We start from the raw sequence: 18475 nt of genomic DNA on the forward strand, positions 1-18475 counted from the left end.
AAATAAAAAAAAAAAAAAAAAAAAAAAAAAAAAAGGTATGGGGATTCCTTTGGTCCCTAAATGCTGATTTTGGGATAATACTTACAGCATATTCATGGCTGCCCCACTGAAGGTTTGGCAATACCACACAGTTCATGTAGCAGTGCAGCACTCATTGCAGTAGAATATTTTTAAGTATCCTGAGCCCATAAGTGGAAGGGGGAGAGGTGGAAAGTCAGCAGTTTAGATGTCTTTGTATGAAACCTGTTGTAGCTGCTGTTTTCCAAGCAGTAGCTCTGTGTTGGTACGATACTTTTTTGCAGATCCCAGCACTTTCTGGTCATGACTAGCTCATGTGGCTCCCCAGTCCATTTGAGAGCATGTGTAAGTAAGTGCCAATCTCTTTGCATGTGTTTCATGCTACATAATATTTCTAATAATATGGGCATAGTAAGAGGCAAAACAGGGTATTCTGAGCATAACATTAGCTGAAAACTACTATCTGGTTATATGTGTAAGATTTAACTGTTGTTGAAAATCTGTCCTGAACCATTCATGTAGAGGCACATCCTTGTGGCTCTCTCATCTTGCACTGTGAGCAATGTAGTGCTCATAATGAGTGAGTGTAATTATATTTTTGAATGTGATCCTGACTTCAGCAGCTCTTATTCCTCAATAGAAGAAGCTGGGTTAGTGCAGTGATGTTTATGACTACAAATAGATGAGTTAGAAAAAATACTAAATTCTCAGCTGAGATTGATAGGTACAGTGAGTGACAAGCAACATACTAACCTCGACCTGGAAAGGTGAATGGCGCATTCTTACTTTGTTTTTTAAGGAAGTACTAAACACATTTCTTAATTAGTGCATTGCCTTGAGCTGAGTATGAAATGATAGCAGGCATAGTTACATGCATACAAAAGCAACTGGTCATCTCATTTTCCACTGATTCATGTGAAAAATGGATAGACATATAGATTGGGCTCTCTGAATCATGTTAAGAAGCTTGGACAATGAACTGTGATCGAAATTCAAACTTTCTATAGAATATTTAAAAAGTTAATCTCTTCAATTGAGAATCCATCTTGACTTTGTAGGGGTGGAGAGAAGCTTGATACCTGAAACAGTCAAAAGACGTGCACAATACCCAGATGCAGCTATCAACATTGTATGAAACTACAGGCAGATAAACAATAGATATCATTCACAGACCATAAAGTGACTCTTAAACCTGAAGACAAACATAAAAAATGAAGGCGGCTGTCACTGCCATCACTCTCTCACTAGGTAGTGCACTACTGAATTCAGCCCTCTTAACACGGAGGGATTGGACGTCTGAAACCAATTGAGCCACGTAAATTGCTCTTGTGGCTGGGCAGAAGAAACCCTCGTGGCTCCCACACACAGAGTAGGTTTGGCTATGCAGTGTGGAACTGCAGTGTGGATCCACAGCTCTGCAGCAGCCCTGTTGCTTCCCAGGAGGAGCGCGGTGCCTGCTGCACATGTACGCAGCTGTACAGCCATTGCTGCCTGCTACCGGCCGTGGAGGTACCGGAGAGCAGACATTCCTTTGCTCGCAAAAGTGGAGTGCTTAAAAGAAACTAATTACTGGGGCAGAGTCCAAGTAGACCATGATACTGAAACGTGTTGTTTTTGTACTGTGAGCATAGCCAAAAGAAAATGTTTTGCCTCTTCAGACATGATCTTTCTGCTCTGCAGAGCTCCTTCCCTGTGTTTATGCATTTAGTATTATATTTTTCTATTGTGAACATTTTTGATATAAAGAATGAAAACAATATTTCTTCTTTGTTAAAAAATGAAAATAATATTTCTCCTTTGTTTCTGCACACTTCACTCCTTGCCCCAGAAATTTCTGTTGTTCCTATAGAAAATTATTATTCCTTTGTCCTTGTGTTCAGACCTATAGAAAGATTGTGCCTGCAGCCAAATTCCCAAACTGAGCTCTAGCAATACAGCCAACCTTCATACTTTGGAGTGTGCACACAGATGTTACTAAACAATGTATATTATATGTATCCAAGACTGAACTTTTCCATAGTAGAAGCAGCAGAAAACATGATGTGGATGTCAGCTACAATACATCTGAACAGAACTATTTGCAGCACTTTTTTTTTCAATAAGAGAAAATAGAAAAGGTACCAATATGTTTCTACAACTTTGCTTTTGAACCCTTCCTACAGGAGGTTTTAATAACTTCATGTTTGGATACCCTTGATAAGTGCTTTTTACTTTCTGATTATGAATTTCACTGAGCCAATAAAAATGTGTTGAATTCATTTTTAGCAAAATGTTTCATGACTACTGACCTCTTTAGGAGACTTATACTGATTTTAAAACAGGTATTCCAATGCCAGCATCAGGGTAAATTTTTTTTTTTTTTTTTTTTTTTTACATAATGTTGCTAATATTCCATTCCATTCCTTTAAAATGTAAATAATTGAAGTGAAAATTCAATAACTCAGAAGAAAAATCAATTTAGAAAAAATGATTTTTTTTTAGAAAACAAAATCATTAAATGTGTTTAGATTTAGTACATGTTTTTCTAGGCAGTCACTGACTGCACTGAATTATGCAATTCTGATTATATATATAAACGGCACGAAGGATTTTTCTGTGTATGAGAGAAGGAAAAAAGCATCAGACAAAATGGTGTTGCTGTATCAGTGACTTGCTATTCATTGGATCAGAATTCACATTAAATAGCCTACTTCTGCCTCCAAAAAAGGAACACTTTTAGCATCTGTTCTTTTCAATCAAAGTGAAATAGCACTGATGTTGTAAAAAGGGCCCTATCCCCCTTAATTTACAGATGCAGCTACTTGGGTGGATACAGATAGGCTCAACTCCTTTTAGGTATGGTCTCAACTGGCTGATGTAAGTGAAGTCTGATCCAGAAGCTATGCTGAGTGTTAGTGGAGCTTATCTTGCTTCTCAAGATATCTTACTACTTTGGCTACAGTCTCATGCAGATGGAGATCTGCAGTTGGGTAGAAGGAGATCCTGCATCCGCCTTACCTAGTTCAGTACTATCAGCCTGGTAGCTGATAGCTGATAACAAATCCGTGGCTTTGTTATCTAGGCCTACGATTTCTAAGCAAACTACTGAGTGATGTTCTTTGATGAAGAGCCAAGTGTAATTATGCATAGTCTTACAATATGGGCATGTTTTTTTTAAGCACTGAGTACTTGCAGGTTCCATGGCATCCAGTTCAAATGGTGCCTCTGAGATTAGACACTGGGCAAATATTATCTTCCTGATATTCTCTTACCCTGTTTAAAATGAGGTTTCATGATTGTGTTTTCACAGGGCAATATCTTAAAGTGCATTTTAGAAAGCAGTTTACACAACAGCATTGAGTGAAAATGGCTTGGTATAAAATTCATGGTCTGGACAGCCAATTTTGGATATCGTGTATTTTTGTGAAATTCCAAACTCAGTGCACAGAACTTTCTGTTAAAAATAATGGTTTAGATTGTTTTGCATGGTCAATGATACATTATCCAAAGGAAAGAGGAAAAGTGCTATTTACTTGACAAGCTATTTCAGACAATTGGAGTGACAGATTTCCCTGGCACTCCATTGCTTTCTACAGAATTGAGTGAAAATGTCAATATTCATTAAAAAGCTTCAGGTATTCATAAAAGTCCCAGTTACCTATATAATGAAGCAAAAACTACACCCAAGAGGCATTTACATAATGGAGGACTCCATCGTGGTAAGTCTTAGTACGATTCCCAAGTGTAGGCTTACTGCATCCATACAGACTAAACCAACATTTTGCTTAATTAATGTCTTGTTCCAAAATAAATCACAGGTGCTTGTCAGGTTTATGTAAGCATAAGTATACTTCCAAGAAAGAAATGGAGATGTGGAAATCTTGGAGCATTTCAGCAGTGGTTCAGAACATAAACTGCTGAAAAGAGTTTTGTTTCCTTCTGTATCGTTTTGTAGCCTCACTCAATATCCTGTCTACTTTATATCCTCACTGTGAACAATATATGATAAGATGAAAGGCAGTTTACATAAAAGCAGGCCATCTCCTTGAAGAGAACTTACAAAGTGTATCTCATGTATATTCCTTTAATCCTTTGTGAAGCAGTAAACTGCAGTTTTGCCCTCCGTTTTGAAACCTTTCCTTAGTTTCACAGAGCAGATAAGTTTGTTGTGAAATAGGTTTTTTTTCCCTTTCCTCTGGGAGAAAACAGATAGAGGGAAAATTGTCTCATGTCATCTCTTAGCCTGCTGACAAAATCACAAAAGCAGTGAAAATGAATGTATTTTTCTAAAAAATCTCAGCACTACCAGAAAACTCACCTGACATGTCAACACTTGTGTAACAGGATTAAATGTTTGTGCTGTGGTAGTGTCTGTCGAGTGGAAGAAAATTGGACTTTATGCAATAAAACCAAAAAGCCTTGTCCAAAGCAGCTGGCAGTGTAGGTGAGGACATTGCCTGAGCTCAGTTTGTGCACTTTGTTGTATGAAAAAACCTCTTTAAGCTGCAAGAGAATTGCAGAACCAATTCTGAGACAGGAGCAAATAGCCAGAACAGTGAAAACCTGGGTTGTCTTCCCCAAACATTTTCTGTAAGGCTGATCATTTTTATGTTCTTTCCTAATTGAATCTCTGCTTCAACAGCCATTGCTTTAACAAATTTACCAGGTACTCATAGAGCCTAGCATAAGATAGTTATTGTTATAACTATTGTTAACTACAGTGAAGCAAATAATTTCTGATATATTGAACACAGGTAACTGTTTAGCAATGAAGAAAAGCAGTGGAATAATAGAACTTTCAAATTAAATTTGAAAACAAAATTATGTACAGATATATACTGTGGAGATGGGATTATTTTGTGTTATTGATGCATGTAGTTAATGAGCAAAGGCTCTGTAGCAAGTATAGGTGTCCATAAGAAAATATTTCTCTACAATTTGCTAAGTTTTGTTCTTTATTCTGTAGGCTGATGAAGATTTCATATCTTCTAGTCACGGAACAAAATAAGACAAACACAAAGAAAGGGAATAAAGAGAAGTAGAAATAAAGCTAATTGATGGGAATAATATTCCCATAGCGGGTAGTGATCTGTCATGTGCAGTCTGCATTTTTTTCCTTACTAGCTTAAAATCCCAGCATAAGAAAGGGTGTTTTAAGCAACCCTTTCTGTTCTTTCCAGACCCTTTATGTTTTTCTGTTGTTGGAGGAAGTACATATTTCTGAGAAGAAATATCTTTTTTGATGTTCTGTAGCAATTTCATAGCTACCAAAGTAGTTCTGGACGGGGAGAAAAGTAAATTTTCTGTATCAGTATTCCCTGAACAGTAAGAACCAGTATGGATGGGGCAGGAACTTGGTATTTTTTTACCTCACAAGCCATATTTTGGGCTGGCTTAGCTTTTTTATTTGCTTATTCTAAAATCTAATCAACAACCGTGAGTCAGTTTATTAGCCCTATGCTCTTTCGTTTGAGCTGTAAACAGAGAGCTATCTTAAAAGATCTCCAGAGACCTTAAAAGTGTATAAATCATACTATATATCTCCTCTTTCTCTCATACTGATTCTTATCCTGAAGAACAGTGGACTTTCCTGGGATGTTCCAGAGACAAGATGATATAGGTGTGACCAGAATTCAGCTAGCAGAAAATTTATGTCTAAAATGAGGAAAAATTAGTGTCCTTTAGTGTCCACTGTGAAATATGCCAGCTGCTAATCCAGATCTCAAGATTGAGGGAAGGAGAGAGGATGGTAGAAAACTGAGACAACTGTGGTTCATCTGTATTTATTATTATCTTTATATTAAGGTGGTTCACTATGTAATAGTGAGCCAGAGCATCTGGGGCTAGGTTCTGATGGTATATATTGGTTATGCATGTACTTTCCATCACAAACCAAACACTTCAGTATTTCTATGTGTGGTTTTCCAATGACTAAATAAAATTAGCATTCTGTTTTCTGATGTTCAGTGCAGTGTACTGAAGAATCAGGCCTGTTGTTCAGCTGCTGTGTATGTGGCATTAGTAAGGAGGTAAAACAGGGTCAAATAAAGAACAAGTCCCTGTCTTGAAGAGTCCGAAAAGCAAGGAAAAAAACCAACATGATACTAAACAAAACAAACCATGTGTACTTTTATAGAGCAGTTCAGATAAGTTTTAGATTGTATGTACTTGAAAGAGAAATGTCTCTGGCAACTTTCTTTGGCACCCTCTTTTTCTGGATTTACCACAGAAACTGGTCTTGAAGTATTATTTCTGAGAACAAGGACTGTGAGAGTCAGTAACCACACGACTCTGGCCATCCCTGAGCTGGTGTTGACCCCTTGAAGGGGGAAGAAAGAACAAGAGTGATAGCATCTATGATGATTTGAAAAACAGCAAAGGAAAAGGAATATGATGCTGTTATTTGATGTTTTAAAATCTTGTGACATGCTTTTTTTCCTAGCGTGTGAACTTCTGTCCTGCCTGGGCTCTTAACCACTTCTAAGCAGTTCCAACCAGGAAGCTTCTGTTCTTCGTCTAAATTTGCATCAGCAGAGGCTGCATGAGCAGAGATTAATTCTAAGCCTGGTGAAAACCTATAAAAGAAAAACTCTTCATGAAGGAGTGTAGGGGTGGGTCTGATAGTGGAGGTGGGTGCCTACACAGTCTGAAATGTGATGCCTACCTTTGACATTCCTGTCCCCCTACAAGGTAGTCCAAACTCTTGAGTAAAATAAGAAAGAATCCTAGTTGCTGAAGGAGAGAGAAACACCTCAGAGGAGTGCTCCCATTAGGGCTAGCTAATAAAAAATGTTAATTAAATCCTTCCCTTTTCTAGACTGTAGGTGCTTGAACTAAGGCTGCAACAGGAATGACTCTGCTCACTTGGGTTTCACAACCGCAAATCCTCTAATGAGGTTTGACACCCACATATGTTCTTTGAAGCTATGTTTATGCTGCTAATTAAAAAGGGGCCATGAGCCAATCCCTGACCTCAAAGCCAAATGGCACAAACTGGCTTGTAGCTATGCAGCTGAGGGGTAGCTCCCTCTGGAACAAAATTTATCCTGAAGGGAGTTACCTGAAGCAGTCCAAAAGGGAGCCAGGGTGTGAACTAATAACATTTAAATACTGTGGGGACTTAATGGGCTTTCTGCTCAACCTAAATTCCTGGCTCTCATTTATCAGTAAAGATGTGCCTTGTAAGAACTGGGCAGGACCATCAGCCTTAAAAGATAGCCTCCTCTATATAGCTATCAATGTTTGTAATACTTCCTGAAGAAGCAGTAGACCTGGTTTCTAGGACATCATAGCTTGTGTCCCAAAGGAGTGCCACTGCCGTGAGGTTTTCTCAACCTCTTCTATTAAACTGGACAGAAGTGACCTATTAGAAATTTCAGGGCAGAGAGACAACACAAGCTGCTGCATAACTTTGAATACTAGTGGTTAAGGGAAAGGAAACAGTGTGTTGATTTGGTTTTGTTTGTTTGTTTGTTTGTTTTCCTGGGACTCTTTCCATGCTTTAGATTAAACTGTTCTTAAATATAGGAATTGTCATGCAGTTAAAATGCCTCCAGTTCTTTTTATTTGCTCTTTCTAAAAATAAGCTTGGAAAAATCACCAAATATGCTACCATAATGCAGTCATGACAAATGTAGATACAAGATGTGTACAAGATGTAGATGCCGGCTGTGTATATTAGCACAGAAAGGATCATGTTCTGCAGGAGGAAAATCAGCTAATAGCCTTTTTGACTGCTACTTTCCTGAAAGTGGCTGCAGCTGTTAGATGTACTCAGCATAGTAAACCTTTATGCAGATGTTAGTAACTAACATCAGCAGACAGAACCTGTGGTTTCTGTCTGTTGGTTTTGTGTTTCTGTCTGTTGGTTTTGTGTTTTTTTTTTTTTTCTGGACATAGCTTACAAGCGTTGTAATTATTCTTTCAAAACGTGTCCAAAAGAGGGAAGATCATGGAAGGGAAAATTAGCAGTCTTAAACCCTAGGATTAATTGCACCAGTATTTTGTTGCTGTACTTAAAGCCATGTACCAAATGAACATGTTCCTTTCTATTGCTCTGCAGATGAAAACTGGAATGTAACCGCCAAGGGCAAATACATTCATCCACAAATATTTTGCAAACACTTTTATGGAGTACTTCTTTAAGAAGGGTTGTGCTGAGTTTTCAGAGGCTTTCAGTATGCCCTGGTTTTTGAAGAGTTTTCAGGAAAAAAAAAAAAAAAAAAAAAACTGCAGTTTCTGTGTCCTGGAAGAAATCAGGGAGCATTTTGCTACCTGAAGAGTCACCTCTGGATCCAAACCAGTCCTAACGTAATTGAGTTGTTGCTGATCACCAGTTTGTCATCTAGCACAATCCCAGTTTTCTTTTCTGAACAGAGTGGTGTGTCAGCTAAAACACCAGTTTCGATAAATGTTTCAACAGTTGAAAGAATAAAGGAACTGAGAAGTTTTCTTTTTGTTCTCAATGGTCTGACACTACCAGCATCAGGCACTCTAACGACATCAGGAAACCTTTCTGAAAAGTGGAAGTTTCATAAGTAGAAGAACATGAAATGAATGTTGCAACTTAAAATGGTATGCTGTGCAATATCATTCCTCAGTTTCCAGAGAATTCATCTTAGAATTAAATAAATAGACATGGTATCTACATTGCCCACCATCCTAGAGCCTCCAGTGTCTGGAGTATCTTTCATAACTGGCTCAGACTCTTTTCTCCTGAGCAGGACTTTACATACCGCACAACATCACTGGAGTGACAATTACAAAGGTGGTTGTGGAAGGGCATTTCTGCCCAGTAGAGTCCTCCCATTGAACTGATAGCTTTTAAGCTTATTTAAAGCAGGAGTACTAGTCTAGTTTTGTTCATTTGGCTTGGCTTGCTTTGCTTTGCTTTTATGACTCCATGTTGATTAAAATCTTTCCTGTTTTCTACAAGTTTACCCACTTACCTCACCATTGACCTCTATGTTTAGCTGAATGTCTGGGAAGCCATCTAGTCATGATTTGAAGTACTCAGGACAGAGACAGATACAAAAATTCTTTCCTGATAAAGTTTTCTTTTGCTAGCAGCCCTCCTCACTGGTAAAAATACGCGCTTTGCTTCTCACTTCAGTAATGTAAAAGTCATTGACCGTCATCTTGATCATCTAGGAAAAATACTTCAGGGAGTTTTATATCCCATGTTAGTAATAAAGATAAGTTAATAAAAATTATCACGTTTTCCAAGACAGGCAGGAGGCAAAAGTTTGGAATTTTACTGTAAATGCAGTCACTAGAAAGATGAAGAAAATTGGGTGTCCAGCTCCATACATTTAACTAGATTTTCTCAGTGGCAAGAACTGGTAAACTGGGAACATCATGAAGTGATCTGTGTTTGTCATATGGCATGTCCTAGCATCATCAAACATTCTTTGCAGTATTAAACTTCTGCAGTTCAAACCATTTTATCAGACGCACGCAAACTAGATTTGCCAGGAACACAGGAAACTACCCTAAGGATATGTTTTTGAACATTTATTCAGGAGGTATTTTGAATGCTGTTTCAGCTTTCATTCTTAGATATTGGCAGAAACATTATTGCTTTTGCTGCAGATGAGCAAGGCTCTTTAATCATTCCAGATGCCAGGGAAATGAACACTGTGAAAATACAGTTGCAAAAATAAAGAGCTTGTAGTCTGTAAAATGAACATTGAATAGATATTGTTTCACTACACACAGGGGATATGAAGTTCTGTTTTGAAGCCTCAGAAATGGCCCTACCTATCTGATTCTTTTAATAACCACTGTATTAGGAACCTGACTGAGAAAGCTCTTAAACAACAGTGGTATTGATTCTATTTGGGAAAGCATGAAAATAGATGCCTAAAATTAATTACCACATATATTTCATTAAGAAGCACTTAATTGCAATCTCGGGATGAGCTCTTCTTAATCTGAAGAGCCAGAGAGCTCATGTGTTCATTTCCAGTTCTCAAATGTTTGAAAAATGCTACTTCTTAAAAACTGAGGACCACTTCTTTTACTGAGATGCATCCAGTTAGTTCAGCAGACTTCAATGAAGCTGCTGTTCTGAGGATGTCATTCTGAGGGTCTTAATAGTCCTAAAATAAATTTTACTTTCTAAGATGGAATTGGGTCTCTGCATTGTTACCTCTTTTTCTGGTTTTCTGTCCCAGAGAACCAAATGCTCATGCTGTGAGAGAGCCTCAGTGTACTTTATTAACAGTGATTAGTTAAGCTTTTTAGTAGCCATTCAAGGGAGAACAGTGGCAGTTCTTGCCATTTTACAAAAGAGGTCAGAGGTACAGATGGTAATGTTCAAGTCTCATGCAAGTCTCATGACTTTCGGGCTTGTGCCAAGTTCTCTGCCTTCTGGAAAAGCTGCATTCACATCAGAGGTCACCATCAAACAATCACACAGTGTCTACCTGTGAGCCTCTGCATAGGTCAAAAACCAATGCCAGTCATCTCTGGCAGGTGTGCTGTATTAGCAGTACGGCTTTTACAGCACTATAAAAATAATTGTAGAGCATTTTTCTAGCAGTCCCAAATTTTCTTCTGCAAATATCAGTTTGTTTAATCACATGCTGGCTTCATTTTGAGCTATAAAAATGAATTTTGGAGCAGAAGTGTTACAACAGTGTGTAACTTCATTACTGTAATGGAAAAAAAGATGCCACTGGCAGCTCCTGTGGCTTCTGTGTATGTGAATGCACATGGCTCTAAATCTTCATTTCTTTTGGTGGCAAGGCTGCAGATTTATACAATCTAGGTCCTCATTATCATGCAGAGATGAGAAGGGCTGTAGAACCTCCGTATTTTCTTTCTCACACTAGCTCTTCTTTGTAGAAGAGTTGCTAGTTACACGATGGGGAGAAAACACATCACTGTGCATGTACAACCTAGCGGGTCTGTTTTGCTCCTCCTTACTCTTACTGAACACAGTATCTCCTTAAATGGGGACATTTGCACAGATATCTAAAATACTGGAATATCTTCCCCCTTCCCTGAAGGAAACAAATATATAAAGATGGAAGTTCTAAAGCTATTTTAAAACTCACAACTGGAAACAAAAGTCTTTTTTTACTTGGATGCCAAGAACTTACGCGAACTTACCTTTTTTTTTTTTTTTTTTTTTTTTTTTTTTTTTTTTTACATTGTGAGCTATAGAAACTAGCTTTCAAAATCATTATAGTAAATATACCAAAAAATAAGATTTATATACTCTGAATGCATGTACAGGTCACCTACAATCTTTGTGTTCATTTTATGGAACTTGTTTCTAAGAAAAATCTTTTGGACCAAAAGCAGATTATTGTTCTATGTAAGAAAAAAAAATATTTTGTGGGCATATATTATTTCTTTTAAGTACCAGAACCTGAGTATTCAGTAAATCACCATTCCTGATTTTAAGTGCATTTTGAAAGAAAGAGCAAGATTTTGCAAGTTATCTTTTCACAGCTCAAGGGGAAAGCTCCCTCCCTTCCTTTCACACCAGCTATTCTTGACTGCTAAATTGTCTTCCTGCTTCCTCTCTCTTAGATTTCATGTTTAAAGCTGCAGAAAGTTAAGATAAACAGGAGCTGTCACACTAACATACGACTCAGTAGTATCCAAAGCTTTGTTGGGTTTGGGGTTTTTTTTACTAGGACTAGGACTACTAGTGCTGCACATTTATATATATATATATATTTTTTTTTTTTAATATAAGCAGCTGTCTGTGGATGCTTTAATTCAAATTTATTTACTCATAAGAGATCTTTACAGCTTACTCTTTAAGTAGATGGTTGTCATTATTTACAGTGAGACAAGATATACATTATTCTCCAATTTCATTGCCTTTCTTAAAACTTACATTTATATGGTCTTTCAGATGATCCAAAAGCCGATGTATATCTATGTATGTTACCACAGAAGAGTGAGCAGTCTGTTGTTGGCAAAGTATAAAGGAAAAAAGGCCTGGTTTTATGATCTGTATCCCAGGATCTAAAATGTCTACTCAGAATAAACAGGAACTTTAAAGCTTTGTGCATGACACAGACTCCCCAGAGCTCTGGTAAACTGCACTGCATTTTGTTTGCCCAGAGGATGGGAGGGAGAGTAAACACTCACAAGTTTGAAAGTTTGGATTCTGAGATAATAGGGTACTTTACCACCTAACACTTAACGTACATATCTCCTTCCTCTTTGGAGAAGTAAACTCCTAGTGTAGGGAAAATAAAATCTATAGGATTTGTAGGGTTGTGGTATTCCCCTAACCTTGTTGGTTCTACAAATGGTGAAATTTGCCTCAATGTACATCTGCAGATCTTTCATACTCAGTGAAATAAATCACATTTTCTTTAGGACAGGGAGTAGCTTGTTCTTCTCATCTGAGAAGAATGAACTATATTGTTCCCAAAATAATATATACCAAATGGTATCCAATTGGCTATAATGAAGCACATTTAGTCCTGAGCAGTAATAGCCAAAGTATACACATCTTTGAGGGCACCTAATGAGTGCTTCTCAATACTAAATGCCACTAAGCAACACCCAAAAGTAGAAACGTGTGTGATTCCTTATTTCCAGTTTAAGGCGTACTCCTATCAAAACTGCAGGAAAAGTGACTTGCTTTCGTTCTTTTATTTTCCTTTTTTTTTTTTTTTTTAATCTTTACTAAAACTTGTCTGCACTCCTGTCAACTCATTGTTTTGGAGGGTGTTTTCTTTACTATGTTAAAGAGGACTCATTTTTTAATTCCAACAGTATCTTTCCCCTTTACTTGCTATCACAAATGAATTTTCAGTGGCTCTAGGACTGTTTGGGTACAAGTTCTCTTGCATCCTTACATTTTTGCTTTACTGCAAAACACTCCACTAGTACATTCAGTACACTTCCTTCCCTTTCTTTGAGATTTACTTAAAAACATCTTATGCATTCCTCTTTTCTTCTTAATCTTTTATTTCCTCTTGTCTTGTGCAGGTGACTTAGATTTGGAGCACCTGAGCACCACCACAGCTCTCTAGCTTTTCCAAAACTGGAGAGAAGTTGTGCCACGGTGCAGCAAGGAGGAGTGCAGGTTCCTGTGTTAGGTCTGTGCTCCTCTTTCCCAAACTCTGGCTCCATTGCTACCCCATGCAATGGGGCTGTTCCCACTCCCTTTCCAAAGCCTCTCTCCTGAACATTAAATAATTTAATGCAAAACCTGTTGCAAACTAGTCTAAAGCTCATGTAACATTTCACAGCCCCGTGTTCATGCTGCTTCTTGTTACATCCCTTCCTGACAGGCATTTCTCTGTACTGACTACTGAATTTCAGGTTGATGAAATCTATATTCAGGTGCGATCCTTAATTCAGGCACATATGGGTGTGTTGCTTTTTGGTTGAGGAAGACAACCCAGACAGTCGAAGAGGTTCTTTAAATTAAATACTCATTTATTATTCACATTAGCTTACTAAGAGTTTTACTCAGTCTCATTTGCCCTTGAAAGACTGTAAAACAATGGTAAATTGTTGTGGAAATGTTTTTGACTTTTGTGCCTCAGGTCTAATCTGACGCCACAAAATCAAAGGAGATACTCTGTTCTCGGGAGGTTTGCCAGTTTGTTTAATTTTGGTGCAGTGATCTAGCCACAGCAATGCCCTTTTTTATTCTGCTGGGCTGTGGTGTTGGGAAGCTCTCTCAGTGGGCATGCACTGAAAAGACCGCCTGGGAAATTCAGCTAGAGCGAAAGCCAGCCACTTGCTGACCAGGGATGCTATAAGGGAGCGCCTAACGCTTAGCCGAAGCACAGTGCTCACAGCTCTGCCCAGCTCAATTGTTTCAACTTTGGTCACGGGTGAAGAAAGGGTGGTTTGCAAGAGTGCCCTTGGGAATCTGGGGTGTCTTTTGGATGGCTCACTCCCTGTTCTCAGTGGGTACTCAAGATGCTTGAACCGCTGCACCTGTTCCAGGCACAAGGATTTGGGGTAGTGGAACTCACTGATGGATTGGGTCCTGTTCCTGTAATAGAAACATGAAGGAATCAGAGGACTTAAGGTCTGCAGTACCATCATGGACTGACTACCTTTGATTTAACACAAGCAATGTCTTCTGCATTTGCAATGTCTTCTATGTACGTTGCGAAGCAGTGTTGGATGTGAATAGCCTAGAGTTTACAATCCAGACACAGGAAGGTAGGAAATTAATTGGTGGAGATAACTTAGTGCTTATTATCATTGCTTCCATGTCTTCTAAGGTTGTTTGAGTAGTATTTATTTTTATTATTTTATATGGAACAGTGGCTAAATTATACTTTGAGAAAGTAGCTTTTTGGCGAATGACTGCTAATACACTGAGCAAACTGCAACCGCACTGAAAAAAAAACGGACCCTTAGTTTAAATACAGTGCAGGTTTTTATCTGTACTTTTTAGCCCACCCATTCAGTTCTCCAGACCAGGTGTGAATCACTGCCTCAGCAGTTTCACCTAAATCTGTCAAGATGATTAGCTCGATGGTGGAAACGCAAACTAGTTTTAGCAGTCACCAGCAGTAACATCTGAACTGCACTAGGGCACAAACTGTCTAGTTGATACGAGAAGGTTTTTCCAGCAGCGTATCCTGCTTTATTAAAATGATTTTTTTTTTGAGGGGCATAAAAAAGGGACCTTTCTCTTTTGTTTGATTTTTAATGTTTGCCTACTGGGTATGTCTGCTCTTTTGTTGCTTTCCTGTATTCACAGTTCAGCACCAGCAAAAGCCTAAAACATTACAAACAAGTAGTAAAGCAAGAAAGGCAGTTTGGGTATTTGATTTAAGCGGAGATTAAAACTGGCAAGTGGAGTAACTGATGAAGAACAACCATTTCGTACTCACTGCTTGCTCCTGTTGGGCCCACTGCCTTCTCCACTTCTTCGGTGTCATTATAGGTGTGTCGATGTTTCTCTGCAATCTGTTCTTCACTGTTTCTGAAACATAAAAAAAATATTTCTTGCCAAAATATAGTTTCTAAATGTATGATTTATTTAAGCTAACTTTAACCATCCAAAAGTTAGATGTCTCCTCCAAGTCAGTCATACAGTATTTCCCTATATTGAATATTTGGAGCAATTCTTCTTTTTTACTGAGACATTTATTCATATCAGCTTCAATATGGACTTGTCAGTGTCTCTCTCCCTCCATTAAAGCAGAGAAGACCTAGACAACTAGATCAGACCTTGTGGAGAGAGAGATCATGCCTCCAGTCTAACAACATATACCTGTCATTTCCTAGGGCCTCTGGGACAGTTGCAAACACTGTTATCCACATGCTTTCAAGATTCCTGCCAGTGGAACATCAACTTTTTTACTAAGTGATTTAAAAGACTATTTTGGTTTCAAAATTAAGGTACATTTCATCCAAATGCTGCTTGTTTTCCTGGTGACAACTATGAAATGTGGTTTTATACATTTAAAATAAGTGATGCAAGGTCATTTGATATGTACCCATGAGCAACTTTAGAAAGATTTAAATGGCACCGGAAGATAAACTTTCTCTGTCTTCTCTGTACACATACTCACATATAATATTTCTACTGCTTGTATAGTAAACATTTTATGTCTGAAGCACCACAATTGCTAAATTACTCTAGACAGATCAAAGCATACATGACAGACTGTAGCTAGTCAAGTAATCACAGGAGTTTGTGCAGAAGTAAGGTGCTGATAGGCTACAGAGGAGGAACCCATCATGCTAATTAAGTAGCAGTAAGACATTGGTCCTCAGTTTTTTGTTCTCATCAGGCTCTTGTTTTCAATGCTCTGCCAAATTATGATTTCAGGTTCTTGATTTCAGTACTTACCAAATTACAGTTCTTATCCTTAAATGTGAATTTGTCATCACTTACTGTTGTTCCTTTCCACTACACAAGTAGGCTCATCCATGGTTTCTGCTCTCAAATTGTTTACTTCTGACTCCTGGAGTTCTATGAACCACTTGTTTCCCCAGTAAAGTCACTCACACTTCATACTTCCTAAACAGATGCAAATGGAACAGTTCTTATTTTGCTGTGTAGTGGTTTTACAAGGTAACAGCGATGTACAAGAAGCAGAACTCTCTTAACAGATACAGAGAAGAAAAACAGGTTGACTGTCTTTTGTCCTTATCACAAAACAAGTTTTCTGGGAATTGAGTTTTCATTTCTACCAGAATTCAGTACACAAAAAAATATAAATTACCTATTTCAGAATTTCGTAAAAGGGAGAGTCAAACAATAAAGGAGTCAAAATTTTGTATTGAAGTCAATAACGCTCTGAGGAAATGATGCAAAATTTAATTTTCTGCTTTTTATACAGAGAGATTTTTAAAAGATTTTCAGATCTTACCATGAAATTCAAGGCTTGACATTAATCATACTAGCTACCTCAGCCTAACAGCAGTACAATCACTTTGGTTTTACTACAATATATGCAAAATAAACAGGGGTGCATCCACAAGAGGTTGCTGGCTTTAACTTGACCATTTTGCTTTACGTTAAAAGTATAATCTTTTTATTTCTTGTATGTATTCCCATGAAAGTCAGGCATCTAACTACAGTATCTAAAATGTCATCTCCTTATGTAGTTAAGAGAGGCAAGTACATATCAGGAAGGTCATTTAGTCTTTCTTAAATGCTTACTTCTCTTCATTGACTATAGACAAACATCAGACATTTACATTTCTGCCTCAGTTTCCTCACCTAGGTATTAATAACTACAGGTGATGAATCTTGGCTCTATTATTCGACATTCAGATTTTATGTTAAGTGACACATTCTGACAAAGTGCTGGATCTAATGCAGACAAAGCATGTCCTGATGAAAAAATAGAAAGTGTAGTGGCTATCATATCCTTTGAAAACCTGGAGAATCCAGAGGAACCAACAGCAGATAGGACTTGGGAAAGAGAGTTTGCAGAAATACTCTACATTAAGTTGCTACAGATGAAAAAGACATTGATTAGAAGACTCTGAAAACAGAATCATTTTTAGGAAGCCAAGCAAAATAAAGGCAAATTCTTCATGACAAAACAGCTCTAGAGTGGGAGGATGGCCCTTGACATTTGACTTGGAGCAATGTAAAACAATAGATTTTCCAGCATAGTAGGAGAAAATGAGGGCTCGGTGATTTTTAGTGAAAAGACAGTGTTGGAATTTTAACTCTTCTCAAGAAAAAAGAGGTACTCCATATAATGATTTATTTTTATAGTTAGTCACATGGTATTCTGTGACATGACAGTACACCTTATACTTACCAAAATATTGCAGAAAGGTAATGCCTGAAGACATGATAAAAATATTTTTTAAAATCACTAGATCATGTTTGTAAGAAACTTCTGCATGAGGAAAAATATTTTTCTATCACAGAGGGCAATTAATAACATCTGTAAGAAGTATAACCAACACAGTAAAGGGTTTTTTGTTTTGTTTTGTTTCTTTTTTAAATGGTTATGTCCCATGTCCAAGAGAAAATACCACAGGATACAAGTTTACAGCTGACTGTACACGTAACATAATACTTCTAGCAGCTTTTGGTCTGGAAATGTGCTTTGTCACAGGCTAGAAATCCTTTGGATGCTCCATAGTGCTTGGAGCATTTTTAAAATCTGCATTAAACCCAAAGAGTGGGAGTATAGCACAGGCTTTGAGGTGACAACTCAGTCACTTCCTGGCTTTGACAGAATCTCGAAGAGAGATTATCTGGATAAACAAATCATCCATCAAAAATCGACCTGGAAAGACAAACACAATGGGATCATTCCAAGCCAGCTCTGGGCAGGGTGGCTGACAGTCTTGAGATCCCTAATCATAAGACCCTTCCAAAGAGCTGTCAGCACCATCCTTGCTAGACACAGGAACTTCTGTGTTGGTGTCAGCTCCTGCAGAGCTACTTGCAGGAGACTCACTGGGATTTTGCTGTATGTCCTTGTGAATGGAGCAGCACACTGCACACAGAGGACTAGACTATGATGTGAGGTTGTGGTCTGACAGCCTTAGTTAAAAGCCATGTCTAGAATCTCTGTACAGGTAACAGCTTGGAATAACCACAGCTTTCTGAGGAGCAATCCAAAACAGCTGGCAGAGCTACCTCCTCTATTCTGTCCTAGTTTGAGTGACTTCATCTGCTTCCTTGAACTGTATTACAGCAGCTCTTTACAATTGTCGATACCTGAAAGTGTTATGAGCTCAGAATCAACCTTTCCATATTGCTTGGACAGACTCTGGTCTCTCTTGCATCTGATACACTCCAGACTTTGTTGCTGGATTTGTTCTGGTTTCTGCTTAATACCTCAGGTACAGCACTTACCTGTGCTCCCTCTGCACTCTTTGCTTTTCTGTCCTCTAGCACGAAATGAAACCATATGACTCAAACCCTGCCCAGTCCCCCAGGCAGATTGTGAGACCTACTACCAAGCTGTTCCTAAGCCTCCTCTAAAAGGGTGCAGGCACTCCTTAGTTGTATGTTGGTGCCACCTCACTGCCACGGTAGACGTTGAAAGGT

Source organism: Athene cunicularia (genome assembly GCF_003259725.1).
Source record: "Athene cunicularia isolate RWA chromosome 1 unlocalized genomic scaffold, athCun1 chr1_part1, whole genome shotgun sequence".
NCBI classification, from domain to species: Eukaryota; Metazoa; Chordata; class Aves; order Strigiformes; family Strigidae; genus Athene; species Athene cunicularia.